The 20,178-nt window shown below is 34.0% G+C and overlaps 1 long non-coding RNA gene across 2 annotated transcripts in view; it reads right to left on the bottom strand.

Annotated features, from left to right (window-relative positions):
- Positions 1-20,178, bottom strand: part of LOC138142738 (uncharacterized) — a 43,529-nt gene that overhangs the window by 9,119 nt on the left and 14,232 nt on the right. For both annotated transcript variants that reach the window (XR_011163532.1, XR_011163531.1), the window contains 2 exons: positions 4,409-4,462; positions 677-721 (listed from right to left, as the gene is read on the bottom strand). This is a non-coding gene — a long non-coding RNA (uncharacterized lncRNA). The remainder of the gene's footprint in view (positions 1-676; positions 722-4,408; positions 4,463-20,178) is intronic.

Raw genomic sequence — 20,178 nt, 5'->3', positions numbered from 1 at the left:
TCTCTCTGTCTCTCTCTCTGTCTCTCTCTCTCTGTCTCTCTCTCTCTCTCTCTGTCTCTCTCTCTCTCTCTCTCTCTCTCTGTCTCTGTCTCTGTCTCTCTCTCTCTCCTCAATGCTGCTCCCAAAAGTTCTTCTGGCCTCTCTCTGCTTGGGCCTCTCTATCCACAGTAGTTCCTCCCAGTTCAGCACCCTCTCTTCACTTCAACAAGTCCATCCCACAAGTGGGATTCACAAGCTCTGGGTTTTAACACTTAACCTGAAAACCAAGTCAATACAAGGGGATATTTGAATTCCATTACCATTACAGGTCCTTTACTAAAAATCAAAGCTTTATAATAAATCACATTTCTAAAAATTTAAATCAATTTAAAATACCAATTGTTAACCAAACTGGAAGAATTCTAAATTCAAATTGCTTTCCCTTGACTCTCTTCTTGGTCAGCAAAGGTTACTGTCAAACAGAAATCATTGCATAAAGATTAAAAAATGTTGGGAATGAACTTATTTGAATAAAATGTATTACTGAATTCATGGGTAACACTTAATATTTTGTATTTGTTTCATCTAAATCTTTCAAAAGAATTGATTTAATTATTTGATTGATCAAATTATTTGGAAATAATTTGATATAGTATTTATTGGTATCAATATATTTTACCATTATATCATAACTTACTGAATCATCTTGAAATCATTTGACCCAGAAATGCTTCTGGATATCCTGTCACAAAAAAAAGAGTGGATTATTAATATAGAGAATGCATAGTTTGTTGAGATCTTATATTTTAAGATACAGAGTTATTAGTGAAATCATAGATATATCATTGAATAAAAGCTTAGAGATCAACTATATTATCCTCCTAATATTACAGATGAATTAACAAAGGACATTTGTGATAAAATTGCCTAGCCTAACATTTTATCTAACAGTATGATTATTATTTAATTTAAAAGTTGCCATTCATTTCAAATCCTATGATAAATTCAGAAAAAAGTAGTCATGTTGTGCATTTCCTCAAATTATTTCTGACCTCAGAATTACACTAAGGCTACAATAGCACAGGGAATCACAGTGCAAGTTCCAGGTTTTTTGATTTAACTTAGTTTAATTAAATAGATACATTCTTCTCAAATACAAACTAAAATTGTCATTGAGTTTCACTGAATCATAGATTTAGAACTAGAAGGACTTTAGAAGTTATGGAGAGTAGCATATAGAATATAATCTGGACCCTAATAGTGTGGTAGATAAAACATGAAATGGTTGGGGAAACAAAGGTTCAATATTTTGAATATACTGAATTATTAAGCAACACATGTCAATTGTCTAATAAAAAAGGAACAGTCAAAATGGCAGAGTAGAAGCAGGAACTCCAAGAAGCTCTGGCTTCCACCTTCCCCAATTAATGTAAAAAGGAGACTCTTAACAAATTCAGAGCTGCAGAACCCACAAAATGACACAGAGAAGCTAACCTCCTGCTGAGGACAGCCCAGCAGGCCAGAAGGAATCAGCATGAATCAGAGCCCAGGCTGGGTGAGCCAGAAGTTTTAGCTCCAGGGCAGGACTGACCAAGCCCCAGCTGGAGGGACTCCAGATCAGCAGCAGCTGTGGCCCTTTCCAGAGTTATCAACACATAGAGGCGAAGAACAAAGTGAGAAGTCAGTGCAGTCTGGAATTTGGGACACAGTAAGTGGGAGTGCATTGACTTTTGCTCCCAAGGAGAGAAGCCACGTGGCAGCTTCAGCTCCTGGCCTGCAGAGTGTAGGCGGTACAACCGACCAGTCTGAGGGGTAATCATTCTTGCTTTAACATGCTTGGATCTGGATTGCACTCTAAGGTGGAGGTCCTGGGGCGTGTGTCCAGCTTGCCAGAGCATGTGGAGGCCTCAGAGAGGGCACCCATCTAATGCCTCTGGCAGCTGAGAAAAACCCAGCATTCAGCATTCGGGAAGAAAGCTCCCCTGTCTGGCAGCAGAGTCCTACTGTGGCAAAAAGCCCAGAGGTCAAGTGACTGAGGGGCCACATGACCAGGCAAAGGAAACAAAGCAGATAGAAGATTCCAACATTAGAATCCTATTTTGGGGACAAAAAGGAGCAAAGCATGGAACAGGAGGAAGACAGTGAAGTCAGAACTCCCACACCAAAAGCTTCAATGGAAAATATGAGCTGGTTACAGGCCATAGGGGACCTTAAGAAGCAGATAAGAGAAGTGGAGGAAAAATTGGGAAGAGAAATGAGAATGATGCAAGAAAATTACAAAATGACAGTCAACAGACTAACTTAGGAAAATCACGCCTAAAAAATAGACTAACTAAATTGGCAAAAGAGGCTCAAAATAGGAATGAGGAGAAGAATGCCTTAAAAAGCCAAATATGGCAGATGAAAAAAAATGTCAAAAGCTCAATGAGGAGAATCATTCCTTCAGAATTAGATTGGAGCAAATGGAAGCTAATGACATTATGAGAAATCAAGAGGCTGTTAAACAGATGCAAACAAATGAATGAATAGAAGGCAATGTGAAATATCTCATGGGAAAACCACTGACCTGGAAAATAGATCCAGGAGAGATAATTTAAAAATTATTGGACTACCTGAAATCCATAACCAAAGTAAGAACCTAGAAATCATCTTCCAGGAAGTTCTCAAAGAAAACTGCCCTGATGTTTTAGAACCAGAGGGCAAAATAGAGGTTGAAAGAATCAAACAATCACCTCCTGAAAAAGATCCTAAAAAGAAAACTCCTAGGAATATCATAGCCAGGTTCTTGACTTTCAAGTTTAAGGAGAGAATATTACAAGCAACCAGGAAGAAACAATTTGAATATTGTGGAAACACAATCAGGATTACCCAGGATCTGGTAGCTTCTTCACTGAGGGATTGGAATATGATATTCTGGAGGTCAAAGGAGCTGGGATTAAAACCAAGAATCACCTACCCAGCAAAACTGAGGATCATGTTTTTGGGGAAAATATGGTCATTCAGTGGAATAGTGGATTTTCATGCATTCTTGATGAAAAAACCAGAGTTGAATAAAAAATTTGACATTCATATACAAGAAGCAAGAAAAGCATGAGAAGGTAAGCAGGGGGAAAAAATCATAAGGAACTTATCAAAGTTGAACTATTAACATTCCTACATGGAAAAACAGTAATTGTAACCGATGAAACTTTTCTCAGTATGAAAATAGTTGAAGGGAATAGAAATATATATATATGCCTATATATGAGGGTATATATATAGTCACATATATGACTGTGTGTATATATGTTTACAGGTATACATAAATAGAAGACACAGGACCAATTTAACAGGAAAGGATGATACTTAAAAGGTGAAATTAAGAGGTGAGAGAGGAATATAATGAGAGGAGATGGGGAGAGACAGAATGGGGTATATTATCTCATATAGAAGAGGCAAGTCAAAATGGTTACGATGGAGGGGAAGAATAGGAAGGCAAAAGGGAATAGGTCGACCTTACTCTCGTTGAATTTGGCTTGGGGAGGGAATGAAATACACACTAAATAGGGTATCTAACCCTACAGGAGAGTAGGGGGGAAAGGGATGAGAGGGGGGATAATGGAAGGGAGGGCATGCTGGGGGGAAGGGAAGTTGGAAGCACCCACTTTTGAAAAGGGACGGGATCAAAGTAAAGAACAGAACAAGTGGGAGGTGGGATAGGAGGCAGGGAAATATAGTCAGTCTTTTATAATATATCTACTATGTTATTGTTTTGCATTAGCTACACAGGTACAACCTATACTGAACTGCTTATCTTCCCAGTAAGGGTGGGTGACAAGGGAGGAAGGGAATGAATCTGGAATTCAAAATACTATTTGGTTAAGGGTCTCTAAGCAACAGCTAGATTTGGTCCAGCTTTCCAGATGTGGTGGGCTAATTTCAAATATTATAATAAGTTTTTCTCCCAATTCTAACAATTAAAACTCCTCTCACAAAACAGAATTTGGACTACACTCATAAAGAAATAGAATGGGAGCTGAGCTAGCTCTAAAACTGAGTCACAAGATGGATTTAATATGGCTCACCCAATTCCCACAATTAACCACTTACTGTCCTGATCCCATCAAGTCTCTCAATAGTCATTTCTCAAAGAAATAGTAATTGTCTATGATTATCAAAACATTATTTTACAGCAATTGTTTCTAAAGTTTTTGTCTATCAGGATCCCTTTTTAACATTAAAAAAAAGTTCCAAATCGAGTTGTTTGTATTATCAGTAATTATTGGTTGAAGAAAATAATTCATTATGAAAAAAAGTTACTCTGAAGGAAACAGGTGTTTATTTTTTATGAATCCATATTTTTTTAAAAGGCAGCTAGGTCATAGAAGGGATAGAGTGCCAGGTCTGGAATCAGGAATACATTAATTCAAATCTGGGCTCAGACACTTACTAACTGTGTGATCCTGGGTAAATCACTTAATTTTGTTTGCCTCAGTTTCCTCATCTGCAAAATGAAGTGGAGAAAGAAATGGTAAATCACCCCATTATCTTTGCAAAGAAAACCCCAAATGGAGTAACAAAAAATTAGACATGACTGAAATAACCAAACAAAACAATATTTTAAAACATCAGTGTCGATATATTGCAAAAATAATAATACATGTTTATTTGAGATAACAAAAAATATTTTCTCATATATCTTATTAAATCATTTAATAAAAGAGTAGGTGCAATTGTTAAAGATTTCAGAGATTAGAAATCTGATGGAAGTGATGAGAATTTGAGTCTTAACTCTGGTTTCCACAACCAATTTATTTCAATGATTAGATACCAATTCCAAATTTGCAGAGGAAAAAAAATGTATGTGTGCATGCACACACACATAGGTACATATGCATGTATGTCTATAAGTATCCTCTTGCATATGTGTTTTGGGGAAAAGTACTATTCTTCATAGTTTTTAATCTTATTCTGTGTACTCAGAAAGAAGCCAAAAACTGATGTTTGCATGTAGAAAATTGTTTTTATTTCAGTTCTATTCTCTTCAAGTCAAGTCAATTTGAATTTATTGACTAACTATTATTCATTAGGAACTATTCTAGGTGCTGAGAATATAAAGAGAAAAATAAATCATTTAGTGCCCTCAAACATTTTACTTTCTACTAGGATAAAACAAGCAAATAAACAAATGAGTCAATCAATAAATGGAGTCATAACAGCTAGTAATAGCACTTTGTAGTTTGCAAAGTACTTTAAAATATTACTTTATCTTCACAGCAATACTAAGTTAGTTGTCTTATTGTCCCCATTTTATTAAAAGGAAAGGTGAAAAAAAGCTTATATAATTTTCCTGGGTTATATAACTAGGAACTGTCTGAGATCAGATTCAAACTCAAGTCTTTCTGTTTTCATGTCCATCATTTATTCATTTTCATCATATACGCACACACACACACACACATATATATATATATACACATATGTGTGTGAGAGAGAGAACTTGAACATCTCACATTTTATATTTAAAGACAGCAAGTGACAAGCATATAAATGGCATGATATATATGTGTGTGTGTGTGTGTGTGTGTTTGGGTATGAATATATGTGTGTATGTATGTATATATACATACCTATAGAGACATAGATAACCATATACATACACATATACATGCATATAACAGTTTCAGGAATATGAACAGAAGTTTATAAATCTTGAGCTCCAATGGATCTCAGAGGACTTCTAATCCAATACCCTCACATTTAAATAATTAATAACCTGAGGGGGCAGCCAGGTAGCAAAGCAAGTAAGAGCACTGGTTCCAGTGTTGAGAAGACCTGGAGATTGAATACCGGGCTCAGACACTTAGCACCCACCCAGAAACACCTGGCCATATAACCTTGAGCAAATTACTTAACCCCAATTGCTTAGGGGCGGCCAGGTGGCTCAGTGAGTAAGAGCACTGGCTCCAGTGTCGGGATGACCTGGATCAAATCCGGGCTCAGATACTCAGCACCATCCCCAGAAATAACTGGCCGTGTAACCTTGAGCAAGTTACTTAACCCCGATTGCTTTAAAAAATAAATGAATAAATAAATAACCTGAGGCCAACTTATTTTAAATGATTCATCCAAGGCTATTCATGTAGTAATTGGAAGAGCCTAGTTGTAAACACAAGTCCAGTGGTTCTAAGTTCAATGTTCATTCCATCACAAAAATTTCATGACAGTACTTTAATGTACTAGGGAAGATGGATTTGTTTTAAGTAAATTGTCAATGAAAGAAATAGGTGAAGCCAAAAATGTTCTCACCAGAACAATTGAGAATATAAAAACATATATTAATCAAAATTATATATGAAAGAAGTCTTAAAAACTCACACCTACAAATTATTTGATATAGTCATGCTCTAAAATATATAGGAAATTATGAAATGATGTCATGTCCTTAATGTATTCATATTGAAGTCAAAATACCCATGTACTGAATCTTTGTGTATTTATATTTGACTGTTTCTTTTGTTTATTTGAGAATTAGGATATTTGGGGAAATTAGAACATCTTATAAACTAAGAAGACATGTTATATGCAAGTTCCTAATAATATTATTGGAGAGCTTCCAAGTAATTGACATTAGAAATTATCAAGCTGCTTATAAATTTATTCTATGTGGTCAAAAGTAGTTGGCTTTTTAAAAAGTCATTTATTTCACAAAATATCAACTATGTGAGCAAAATAAAATGAATTAGTCAATTGACTATATCATGAATAATCATCCAAAAGGCAGATTCGGGTTTTTTTAAGTAACATCTGGTATATAAGTAGAAATTTTGCATATTATTTCACCTAATACTCAATATCTCCCTTCCTAATATTATGAAGCAGGTGAATATGTTATTTCTGTTATATAGCTAAAGAGAAGTTGTGACTAGTCAAGAGATGTAAATCTGAAATGTAGCATACTAATGTGTCAAACTGTGTCTTATGAATTCTTATCCAGTATTCTTTCTATTCAACCATTTCTGCTCCACATAGCAAGGGAATTCTAAATACTGATTGGTATTTCAGGGAATTTAATGTTTAACCATTGAATAGAAAACACCTTTGAAAAGGAAAAAAGTAGTAGGAAGGAGGAGAAAGAGGAGAAGGGGGAGAAAGGAGCAGGAAGGTTAGGAGAAAAAGGAAAAGGGATAAATGGAGGAGGAGAAGGGGGAAAGGGAGGAATAGAGAAGGGAAAGAGGAGACAGAGGTGAGAGGGTGAGGAGGAGAAGGAGGAAGAAAGAATTAAATAATATTATTTATTACAAGAGCATGTCTTTATTTCTTCCACTGTTCTTTACTCATAAATATCTCTACAAGTATATAAAACATTGAAGAACAGAAAGAGACTATGACCTAAACAAAGGCTTCTTCTTTCTTTTTGTTAGTATAAGAATCAGAGTTTGACACAATACAATTTCTCATATTAGTCATTTTTATACATGATCTTATTGATTTATCTGTAAAGCTTCCAAATCAAGCAAAAGGATGGATATACTGGCATGGTCCAGGTTTACTGGCTATACAGACAAAATTAGCAAATGAATGAAAATGTAACAAACAAAAGAAGTCATTATATAAGAAAAGAGAGCGACCAAAAAAAAAAAAAAACAGAGTAAAATGTAATGAGACAGAGTTGAGGAACAGAGATTACAGAAAAAACTATATGCCAACAGATATATTTAGTCAGACAGGACTTGCCCTAAGCAAAATTTCCCTTCAATTTTCCCTTTCCCTTTTTTTAGCTCCCTCCACCTTTTACCTCCCCATCTAGCTTTAGCAATTCTGCCTCTAGGTATCCAACAAAAACACAAACTCCTACCCAAGTGCTTTTCACCCAGATTCATCTTATCCTGTCAACAGCATGTCACACTTGCTATTTGAAGTTTCCATGACCACCTAAGCTTTACAGATCATAGGAATGTCAATGTATATCCCCCTACTTCCCTAAAACTTAGTGAAATTATAGCTCATAATCCCCATATGGCCTCTTGTATATGCCTTCCAAAATGCCAAATAGCCAATGAGAAACATAAAAACAAAAATTTCTTTTGAAGTAATATTAGAAGAATGTGTGAAGGCCATTTCCCCTATGCCTTGCCCCAGGGCTCCTAGGCATCAACTTCACAGTCACACAATTATAGAATGAGAAAATAAAGTGTTTTTCTATATGTTCCAGTTAAAGTCTTTACAGAGGAGAAAATTGAGGTCTAGAGAAGTCAACAAATCATACTTTTAGAATCGGAAAAGTAATTAGAAGTATTAGAATTCAATCCTGTCATTTTACAGAGAATGAATTTGAAGTGCACAATCACAAAAATCTTAACATGAGTCAACAACCAGAAGGAGAATTCATTTCATCTAGCTCCTAGATGAAGGATTTTTCAATTACAAATCATCCTGCTCAATCATCTAATTTCTTCTAACTCATCCTTTTACTTGATGTCTTTAGATTTGTCCCACCTCAGTCCTTAATTCATATTATCTTCAATGGCTCTCTTTTCTCCTGATAAAAATTGACACTAATTAGCCCAGATCTCAAAACTGCCTGTGTTGTATTGCCAATTTCTGCTTTGTAGCTTTTCATATTACTTCTATCTTAAATTTTATTTTCCAAGCTAGGATTCATTAAATAATTTTTATTTAGAGGAAGGGGGGAGTTTCATAGATGTCAAAAGAGCTGAAGTCCACATTATGACAATTTCCAACTGGAAAAGATGGGATATATAGGATCAAGTTTTCATATAGAAGAGTTTCTTTGATAAGGAGAAGATTCTCCTTTTCAGATGAAACAGAGATGAAGAAATATAAAATAGTAATGTGATATATGTAGGAGGGGTTAGAAAAATGTGGTATTTGCAAATGGCCTCTTCTTTTCAGTGAAGAAAGCTGTTATAGTGGAGATGGATAAGCCATGAGAAACTTTCAGAGAGGGGAAAAAAAGAAATTTTGCTGAGTGGGATATGAATCAATTATGGAGGTGTAAAGTGATTGCCTTGCTGTAGTGATGACCCAGTTAAATTTGTGTTGAACCCAATCATCATAGTTCCATAAATTTCTTCAGCTACAATCATTTACAGGTAAATAGGAATGAAGGTTGAAGATGGTGGAAGTAATCTAAGATTAGAATTGTAAAAGGCATAATTACTGATATGCTAAGGGATCATGGGAATTAATTTTAGAAGGTAAAGTAGAATTGAACTAGCCCAATAAGGGGACCACATGGGGAAAGATGGATAATATGGACAAAGCAGGTGTGATGCTGTAGGAAAGACCTGAATGATAGAACGATTGGAGGTCATAATAAGGTTGAAGGGTAAGGTAAGGATTCATTAAAAAAAGAGGTTATGATGGAATTATAAAATATTTTGTTTTGGGGTATTTTTTTGGTTTTATGAAGATTTTATTTTATCTTTTCCAATTACACATAAGAACAATTTTTAACATTTTTTTAAATCTTCAGTTCCAAGTTTTCTTCCTCTATCCCCTTCCCCTTCCCTGAGACAGTAAGCAATTTGATGTAAGTTATATAAGTGCAATTATGCAAAACATATTTCCATATTCGTTATGTTATGAAAGAAAACACAGACCAAGAATAAAAATAAAGTGAAAAGAATAAATCTGCATTCTGACTCCCTCAATTTTCATTGTATTGCTGAGAAAAGTAAGTCATTCATAGCTGACCATTGCACAATACTGCTATTACTATATACAATCTTCTTCTTCTACTACTCACTTTACTCTGCATCAATGATGCAACTCTTTCCAACTTTTCTGAAACCATCCTGCTCATCATTTCTTATAGTACAATAGTATTCCATTACAATCTTATCACAATCACAATTACATCACAAATAGTTCAGTCATTCCCAGTTGATGAATCTTCCCTCCATTTCCAATTCTTTGCCTCCACAAAAAGGTCTACTATAATTATTTATATGCATATAGGTTCATATCCTTTTTTTTTAAATCTCTTCGGGATACTAATAATGAAGTGATCTAGTAATGGTATTGCTGGATCAAAGGTTATACACAATTTATAGGTCGTGGGCATAGTTCCAAAATTTTCTAGAATGGTTGAATCAGTTCCCTCTCCACCAACAGTGCATTAGTGCCCCAATTTTCATACATCCCCATGAAATTTAAATAATAAAAGATTTTAAACACTATTATCACATAAGTAAAATTGAGTTCATGAACAAGGGAGTGGCTTATACTTATGGATGATGAAAAAATAAAGAGATTAACAATCTTTATGTGTATCTAGGGTGGAAATGGAGAAGGAAACACAGCAAAAGAATAGATTGAAGAAAAATGAAATTTAAGTATTTGAGGGAGAATGAATATTTATGTTGAAGTCTTTTAGTGTAAGGGCAAGAATCAAATTACGGTGGAGATAAAGGTCATGAGCCAGGCACAAATAAAAGAAAAAATGGGAGCATATTGGTAAGCTATCATACTTTGATTGGATGACAAAGTTACATTGAGGAATTTCAAAGGAAGAGAGGTTACTAAATAATAGTGATAGAAGGAAAGTCTACAGGTAATCATGAGAAGCAAGGAGTATCCCATTTGTACCATCGGAATTTCCATCACTAAGTTGGGTGGGGTAGTATGAATGAAAACACTACTAGTATAGAAAAGGATAGTCAGGGTTGATATGTCATCAGGAAGGAGCCAGGTCCCTGGGACAGAAAACTTTGAGAAAGTGAGAAAGAAAAAAATTTACATTGAAAACTAGTTTAACTATATGACAATTATTCTAAAAACTTTACTAGGAAAATAGGAAGAAAATAATTATTTGAAAACTAGAACTGGGCACAAGGAACTAAATGACATTAGAAGACAGCAAAAAATAATAAAACTAGAAAAAATAGAAAAGAATTGAAACATCTCATCAGAAAAATAAATGATCTAGAGAGGAGAGACACTATAAGAATTATCATACTATCTGAAAGTTACAATAAAAAAAAAAAGAATCTGGATACAGTATTACAAGAAATTATGAAGGAAAATTGCCCTGAAGTCCTAGAAAAAGAGAACAAAGTAGAAATAGAATAAACATTTCCATTCACCAACTGAAAGAGAAATCAGGAGGAAAACTTACAGGAATGTCATGGCCAAGTTTCAAAAATCATAAGTTTAAAGAGAGAATATTGTGAGTAACAAGGAAAAAAAATAATAGTATAGAAAAAGTCAGGATTTTACAAAACTTATCAGCTTCTACTCTAAAAGATCATAGCTATTAGAACATTATATTTTAAAAAGCAAAAAGTTGTAGAAATGTCAAATAATAACTTGCTCAGAAAAGTTGAATATAATGCTGAATGAAAAAAAAGACATTTGATGATCTGAAAAACCTTCAGTTATTCATAACAGAACAGAACTCAATGTAAAATTCAGTATAAAAGATCTAGAAGAAACATAAGGAAAACACTAAAGACTAATTTATAAAGCACTCATTATGGTCAAACTATTTATTATTTATGTGAAAATGTTACCAGTATTCTTAAAACTCATCATTACAAGTCACTTAAAAGAAAAGTTTGGATTGAGTTGTGTATGACAGGGTGATTCTAAAAAAAATTGAGTAGGAAAAGATAAAAGAGAACAATTATAATATAAAATAAGGTGTGAATAGAAGAATTAAATAGAGGAAACAAGTGGGGGTGGAGGGCCACTAAAATTGGCACCTTACTCACATCTGGGTTGAATAAGAAACATCGTGTACATCTGGAAGGGTGCAGAAGTCTACTGAACATGCAGAAAGGTGAGAAAACTGGGCAGTGGGAGGAGGAACTTTTAGAGGCACATATTGGTTGAGATTTGGGAGTGTGGGAAAGAAGATGGAGGGACTTTTGGACAGGCTGGTGAAGTGGGGATTTGGAGGGTGGAAGAAAAAGATAAGGTAACGAGGATAGCGTAAAAAGAGAGGCTGAAGAAGAAAAGAGTGAGGAAAAATAAGAGGGAGGAAAATTCACAAATAGTAATCATTTATGAATGTGAATGGGATGTTTATGGCAGCTCTTCCTGGTGGCAAAGAATTGGAAAATACAAGGATCCCCTTCACTTGGGGAATGAATGAACAACTTGTGGTGTATGGTTGTGATGCAATACTACTGTGCTGTAAGAAATGATGAGCTTATTGATTTTAGAAAATCATGGAAAGACCAGCATGAATGATGAAGAGAGAAGTAAGCAGAGCCATGAGAACACTGTGTACAGTAAGAGCAATATTGTTTTAAGAACAAATTTGAGTAAGTAATTTTTAATATTATAAATATGCAAGTTAAAAATAAAGGGAGAAGCTATCTGCATCCAGGGAAGAAATTGATAAATAGAAATACGTATAGAAAAAAGTTTACATATATGTGTGTGAATGTGTGTGTGTGTGTGTGTATCCTATTGTCTCATGTTAGCCATCTCTAGAGTAAGGCATGGGCAAGAAATTTACATGATTATTTTGTTATATATTTGGAGGGAATAACAAGTTGTACATGGTAGATTTGCAGTTTCATCTTTTAATTGTACTTTGTTATGGAAATGCTTATTTTGTTCCTGGAATTGAAAATAAAATATTTATTTAAAAGAAAAAAGGTTAGAGATAGAATAGAATATTTAGGGACTAGGGTCGAAGGGGATGAAATAAATAGGCAATGTGTTGTGGGGAATAGTTTATGTGTTCAAACAAGTGTTCAGAAAAATTGGGATGGAAGGAGTATCACTGGGTGGAAGTATGCTAACCATTCTGGAATGAATAGAGCAAATATAAACAGTTCCATTTCTTTTGAAAGTGTTCAGACTGTTCAAGTTCTTCCACAGAGCATACACCATAGAAAATGGGAGACTACTAAGAACTGGTAGTATCTTAGCAATTGGGGCATGAATAGAGAGAGCGTTAAGAAAAGGTAAGTGACTTACTGATAAGGCTGCTAATTCAAAGTCACCTCTCTATGTTAGCCCTCAAGTATTTCATATCAAGTGCTGTTGTTATGTCTTCAGAGGTGTCCAGAAGCCAGTCTCATGCCAGAAACCAATAAAAGCTGCTGTGTACCAGATTTGTCACATGGTATAAGGATCAGTGTTTTGAACCTTACAGAAACAGCAAGGAAAAAGATGCTACTGTATCATGGTCCCTGATTCATGGCAGCACAAGAAGAGCATAGGATTGTTACCTGGTAACAAGTGTCTTCAGTTTTACAACTGCTCTACAATTTTCTCCATCATAGTTATAGGTCTGAAGATTATTTTCCTGCTTACCAACAGATAGAAATATAATAAATAGCTCCATCATTGCCTCTGTTGCTTCTATTCCTTTAATTTTCTAGTTTTTACCCCTAGACAGGAGTATAAAAAGAGGAGTTATTATCATATTATGCATCCCCTAGGCAGCAATGTGAACCTATGCGACTATCATTTCCCTAATAAGAAGATGGTTCCTCAAGTCCTTCCCTAATTCAATCCAAGATCTCCTGTTCTAGCATACATATTCAGATGAGGTATAATGTTAATAATTCATAGTGGAATTCAAAGGATGAAATAAAATTTAATTCCTTATATGGACTTGTTTCTGTAGGAGGTAGGAAAAAATATAAACTCTAGAAAGAATTAAAAAACATCCTTTAAATGTTTCTATCAGGGAGGGAATTAAGAACAAAGAGCCACATAGTGAATAAGTACTTGGTTAAAAAAAAAATATATATATATATATATTACATTGTTGAGAATGATAGATACATGAGAATGATAGAGGATACACAATCGTGATCCTTAAGAAGATATGAAGTGTTGATATGATTCCATGATTTGGGATATTGAGTAGTAATCTTCCTTGTAGGCTTTTGCTCTCTTGACAGTACTTGAATATTTCTTCCTTTTTCCCCCTTTCAATAATGTTCCACCATTCCCTATCCCTTTCCTTTTCTCTTTTCTCATTTCACTTACCTCTCCCCCTTCCTATTGGAGCCCCTTGGAATCCAGAGGTCTTGGTTTCAGGCCAGTTCATTTACTACCAAGTAACTTTAGATAAATCAGTTAATTCAATTTGTCCTAAGGGTATTCCACTATAAGATGTGGGGTTTGATTCAAGCATCTTAAAGGTAGGTTATTTTAACTTTGAATTTTTCTGAGTCTTATTCCATATAGTTGGCATATTTGTTCATTTTATTGCCTGGAATAACCTCCTCTTAATCTGGTTTCATTAACCAACATACTCAGATCATTTAATTGAATCCTAGCATTCTTTCAAAGACCAACTTAAATACTGTCTTACACAGCATACTGTCTGAATGTCTAGACAGAAGTAATATCACTCTTTTCTTAACTCCCAAATATCTAGGAGCTATCTTATTATACTTTTAAATCATATCTCATTTTATAGTAATGTGTTTGATACCTCCTTTATTGTCTTTTATGCTCCGCCAAAGCCATACCATATGGTATGTAATATTCTCTTAGGAACTGCCTTGAAAAAGAGATCTATGCTGAATGGTATATAGTCAGGAGGAGATATGAGTCTGGCTGAGGGAATACCAAGAGCTATATAGCATATCTGTCATAAAGGTCTGAAATTGGTTGCAGAAATACTTCTAGAAAAGAATATAAAGGGAAGGGGGAGAGAAGGAGAAGAAGAGGGGGTGAGGGAGAAAAAAGATGAGGGGAAAAGAGAGAGATTTTCTCTCTCTTTACATATATATGTGTGTGTGTGTGTGTTTGTATACATATAAATGTTTATATATTTGTCTGTGTATACACAAACACATATCTACAAACATATATCTACATCTTGGCTAGTCAATTGCAATATTTTCCTCTTATTTAGTATACAAGACAGGGCAGCCTTAGAGTTTTATCCAGAGGATGCTACAAGTTTTTTTTGTCTGAGAGCCTAATAATAAATGTAAAGAACAGTATATTTTAATTGAGAACTAGATTGAAATTCTAATTTTGTAAATCTGTCACACTGTGTACAGTAAATAATTTTTTCTTCTTATTCTTGATATTCCTTTGTTTTGTTGAAAGCAATTGGGACTAAGCAACTTGCCCAGGATCACACAGCTTAATAAGGGCCTGAGGTCGAATTTGAACCCAGGTCCTTCTGACTTAAGGGTGAGTGATCCATCTACTGTGCCACTTAACTGCCCCAATTTGGTTAAATTTTAACTACTCTGAGATTCAGATTCTTTCAGCTTTAAAATAAGAAAAACAATGCAAGGGACATTAACTTCATTGGGTGTTGTAAGGAAAGTTCTTGTTGAACCTTAAATAATACAAATATAAGTTTTTGTATCCCCCAACGTATCTTGCATATACTAGATGCTAAGAAAATATTCCTAAAAACCATGAATGTTGTGTGAATTAGAACAGGTTGAAGCAATAGGAGAAAGATAATATAAATTAGTATAAAAAACACAGTATAAAAATCATAGAAAAAAATCTGTTTTTCATTAAGGTCTATTCTTAAAATTCTACTTAATAGTACCATTAGAAAACAAAACCAATAATGCTAACATTTTTGGGACACCCAAAGAGAAATGACAGCAAGAGCTAATCAGACTTCATAAAATTCCATATTAATGAGCACTAGAAGTGGTGTTCTCCTCTCAATTGTGCCTAGGTAATATACCTATTAACAAAACAATTTCAGGGTTTTCCTAATTAAAATGCATAAGGAAAAGGATTGTTCCATGTGTGTGTATATACACACACATATTATACAGAGACATATATAGAGAGACACATTTATTACATTTCTAATAAATTATTTCATTTCATATTCACAAATTCCCCATAAATTTTGCTAAATATGTATTATTATCCCCAATTTGTTATGAACAAGCTGAATTTGAGAGGGAAAAAAAGTGACTTGGTAGATTAGATTTAAAGCTTGAAAGGGAGTTTATAATTTATCTCGCTCAATAACATTATTTTACAAGAGAGGGTAAGTGCTTTGACAAAGGCATACCTGTATTAAATAACAGAGATGGCATGTGAACTAAGGATTTTTTCTCTAAATACTTTTGACTTTAAATACACAAAACCTTTCTATTGCACTCTTCTATATGGTTATGAATCCAATAAAAGCTGGAGACAAGACTCAAATTCACACCTTCTTATTCCAATCCAAGGATTTTTCCACTACATTGCATAGGCATTTAAACCATTTAAGATAATGGCTACCACTAACAGTCTCATGAATTTCAAATCACATAGACTTCAAAATATTGGAGAATTACAAAGTTATTTCTTCTTTATTTTGTTTAAATAAAATTTTAATGTAAGATCAAAGGCTAAAATAAATTAGCCACAATTTTTACCTTAATAGATATTTAATATTGACACTTTGTATTTTAGGCATAAATTATATTTTATGTACCTTGAAGGAAAATTATGTTCAGATGTATTTCCTCAATATTGTCACAGCTATCAAACTCAAAAAAGAAGAGATTAAGAAGAAATAAAGTCTGCATTGTGCTCATTCTCAGATCTCATGCCAAAAAATTACTCAAGAGGAAAAAAATACTTCTGATATAGATTATATGAACCATATAAAGCCCCATTCCATTCACTAGTGCCATTTCCTATTTGAGACAACAGGAAACTAAAGTACAGGTAATGGATATAGTAGAAAATCTAGAGTTGTAGGTAGATAACGGAAGACAAATTTCCATGATCTTATGACAAAAAAAAAAAAATATATCCCATGAATGTATGGTTACTGTTGTCTCCTCCCCATGGAAATGTGAGAAAAGTTCAGACTTCACCACAGCAAACCATTGCTAAAGAAGTAGTTCTACTCCCCCCTTCCACTAGATTTTTCAGTTTGAGGTATACCCCTTAAGTTTTCTTCTGTGAAGTGGAAATAATAACACTAGCCTCTATGATTCTTACTTAGTTATTATTGTTAGACATAATATCCATCCATAGTTTCACTTGAACATGAATCAGAGTATAGTAAACATGGACAAAGATCCCATTACTTTTTGTGCCAATGAAGTTGTGAACAATAAACACATACTTTGCTGTGTGATATTGAATCTAAGGCCACATCCATAAAAGGCCAGCCCTAGAAATAATTGTGAAGTAATCAAGGTGTCTGTAGGGTTTTTGTTTGTTTGTTTTTATTTTTTTTTGCCAGAAATCAGATTTTCCTACCCAAGTTAAAGATAAAGGTCTGTCATGGTATTTCTGGCACACAACAAGTAACTGAACCTTTTCTTCATTTCATATACCCTCTTGTCAATGTCTTCTTTTCCTAGGTGATAGATATCTAAACTCCTCCACATCCTTGGCAGACTTGCCTAGTGGAACTCAAAGAACCTACTTACCCAATGGGAATAGATCTAAGAAGCTCCTTATCAGTGTTAGGTGAATGAGACAAGTTCCAAGAGAAAAAAAGAAAATTTGACTGGATTTTTTTTTAGCATGAACCATCAATCATAAACAGAAGTCATGAAAATGAGTCACATTAACTTGGTCTTGGTCTTTCCTCATATAGATCTAAGCCACAAAATGTAAAACTGTCCCCTATTTTTGATATGTACACTGATATACTTGGTTCTCTTAGCAGAAATTAAATAATCATTTCTCAAAATCAGTAGTGGTCTACTAAATCTATTATCTATCTTAAATAATCTACATAAAACAATTTCTCCTTCTCTGTAGAAATCTCAAGAGTTTTTTATTTGAAATCCAAATTGCTGAAATCTATCACTCTCACCTTGTTATGCTTTTCTAGGGATATGATTTCCACTGATATTTATTATATTCCTTTGAGCTATTTAGGTGTGTCTCTTGGTGACACTCAGTACACCCAATATGCTTCCCAATGTGGCATGTTATTAGTTGATATAGCACTATATCCTTAAGATGTTAACCTCCTCCTTCTGTACAATACACACACAAATATTCAAACAGACTACTTAATCACATTTAGAACGTAGTAGAAGGTATCCTTTCATAGGACATAAGGCAGGATTCATTGGTCCTTTCTATGATTCTACAGTGCTATGATTATTTCTTATATGAAATTATCTCAGTGCCCTGATTTCCAAAAGATGTAAATGATTTCATGAGTACCTAAACAGGGTTTTGTGGTTTCTTCACCTCAAAAAGTTCCCATCAATCTGAAGTATTACATACTGGTATAATGGAACAATCCAACCATAAGATTATTTTTAGTGGCCCCTTCATTGCTCATAAAAAATTAAGGCTAGGGTCACAACAATACTAAACATCATCAGATTAAGAACATAATCTGATATATTCTAGTTTAGTCACATCTCTGGGCTTTCAGAAGTCCCCATATAATATAAAATAACTAGTATCTACTCAAGCCAAACCAAAGACCAGTTCTTTATATATGAGGTCTGGAAGGGCCATATAGTAACATGGAAGGGATGATATATTCACACATAAGCCTCTTCCAAAGGCTAGCAACATTTTCAAAGGCATACAGCCTTGAAAACTAGCGGTTATTTTTGATTCATTTTCTTCTCCAAAAAAGTATTAAATCTGTATTTCAGGTGTTCTGCATAACACCTGAAAAATATTGCAGGTATTTTAACTTTTCTTCAATTCACATAATTCAATTTCTTTCCCCACTCTAAAGTTTAAGCCTTTATCAACCATTAACTGGAGGTCCCTCATGGGTTTTTCTTCTTCTAATCTCTCCTTTTTCTAATAATTTTTCACCTCTGTCACACCTTTTCAATGCAAAGCTTTTCTCTGCCATCTCTTTTCTCAAAAATCATCAGTCTACTCTCCTTAATGAAGGAAAAGAAAAAAAAGGCAAAGTATAATAAATTAAAATAAGTCACAATCACTTTAGTCTGATATCCAAAGCTCCTCACAATCTACCTCAGATAAGTTTTTCAGTCCTTTCATTTACTATTTCATTTTCTCATCATCATTGTTTCAGCAAATATCTTTTGATCCTGACTGTCCTTTCTACTGAGAAAATTTCTACTACTATCTCTGCATATTGAAAGCCTTGCCATCCTCAAAGGCATTGTCCAAGGTGTCACTTATCCCAGATTACACTAAATATATGTAATCACTCCTTTTCAAAAGTGACTAATGCCCTTTACTTTAGACCTTCTGATATCCATTACAATGTACTATAGGATTTTTTTCTGATATTTATTTTATTCACCCATAACATTGTCTTTAAAAATAATAACATAAACTGTAAAGATATATATTTAGGTATCTATATATGTATATACACACACATTATTTATTTATAAGTCCAAGAAAATACAAAAAAGTAGAGAAGTGTAACTAGAGAAAAATTTGCTTGAAAATATCTATTGATTTTGCAAGCTCATCATGAATCAATAGTGACATGGCAGACTGGAAAGCTAATCTTAAACTGTATTAATAGAATAAATAAGATTTAAAAATAAATGTAGTAACAGCTACAGGGTATTCAGCCCTGGGTAGATAAGATCTGGAATATTAATTTCAGTTCTGATTAATATATTTTTGAAAGAGCATTGCCAGGTTGGAAGGGAACAAAAGGAAAATGATTTCAAGCCTGGTATTCTCAGGAATGTATATATTTCTGGCACCAGGGGTAGATACTATTCTATACTACTAGTAACATGAATCAATTCTTTTCTCTTTTTCACTATAGGATGATCAAATAGAAAAAGATGAGAAAATTAGCAAATTTTTGTTGAGCTAGAAGAGGAGACTCAAACTTAATATCCACAAATCCTTCGGTAGCCCTCTTGTTCCTTTATGCTTAAAAAAAAAATTCTTCTAGTCAGATTATAACGTGTCTTTTAATCATTCATATTCATAGCATTTAGAGTTAAATATGACTTTATCAGTCATCTAGCTCTACCTGCTCATTTTAATATAAATAATAGTAGGAGGAAATTAACCTTTAAACCTAAGTATTCATAGTTCACCAGGGTAGATAGGTGGCTAAGTGGTTAGAGTGCTAGGCCCGGATTCAGAAAAACATGATTTCAAATCTGGATTCAGATACTTCCTAGCTGTGTGACTCTGGACAAGTCACTTAACCCTGCTTGCCTCATTTTCCTCTTCTTTAAATGACCTGGAGAAGGAAATGGTAAACCACTCCAATATCTTTACCAAACAACAACAACAACAACAAAAGTGGGGTCACAAAAAATTTAAAAAACAACAACAGTCTGCAGTCCCTTACTTTTATCT

The sequence above is a fragment of the Petaurus breviceps genome, unplaced genomic scaffold (assembly GCF_028583685.1).
Source record: "Petaurus breviceps papuanus isolate PSGF00001 unplaced genomic scaffold, PetGlider_PUasm1.0 90602, whole genome shotgun sequence".
NCBI classification, from domain to species: Eukaryota; Metazoa; Chordata; class Mammalia; order Diprotodontia; family Petauridae; genus Petaurus; species Petaurus breviceps.
The sequence above is the reverse complement of the archived record's forward strand: the minus strand, read 5'-3'. Positions and strand labels throughout refer to the sequence as shown.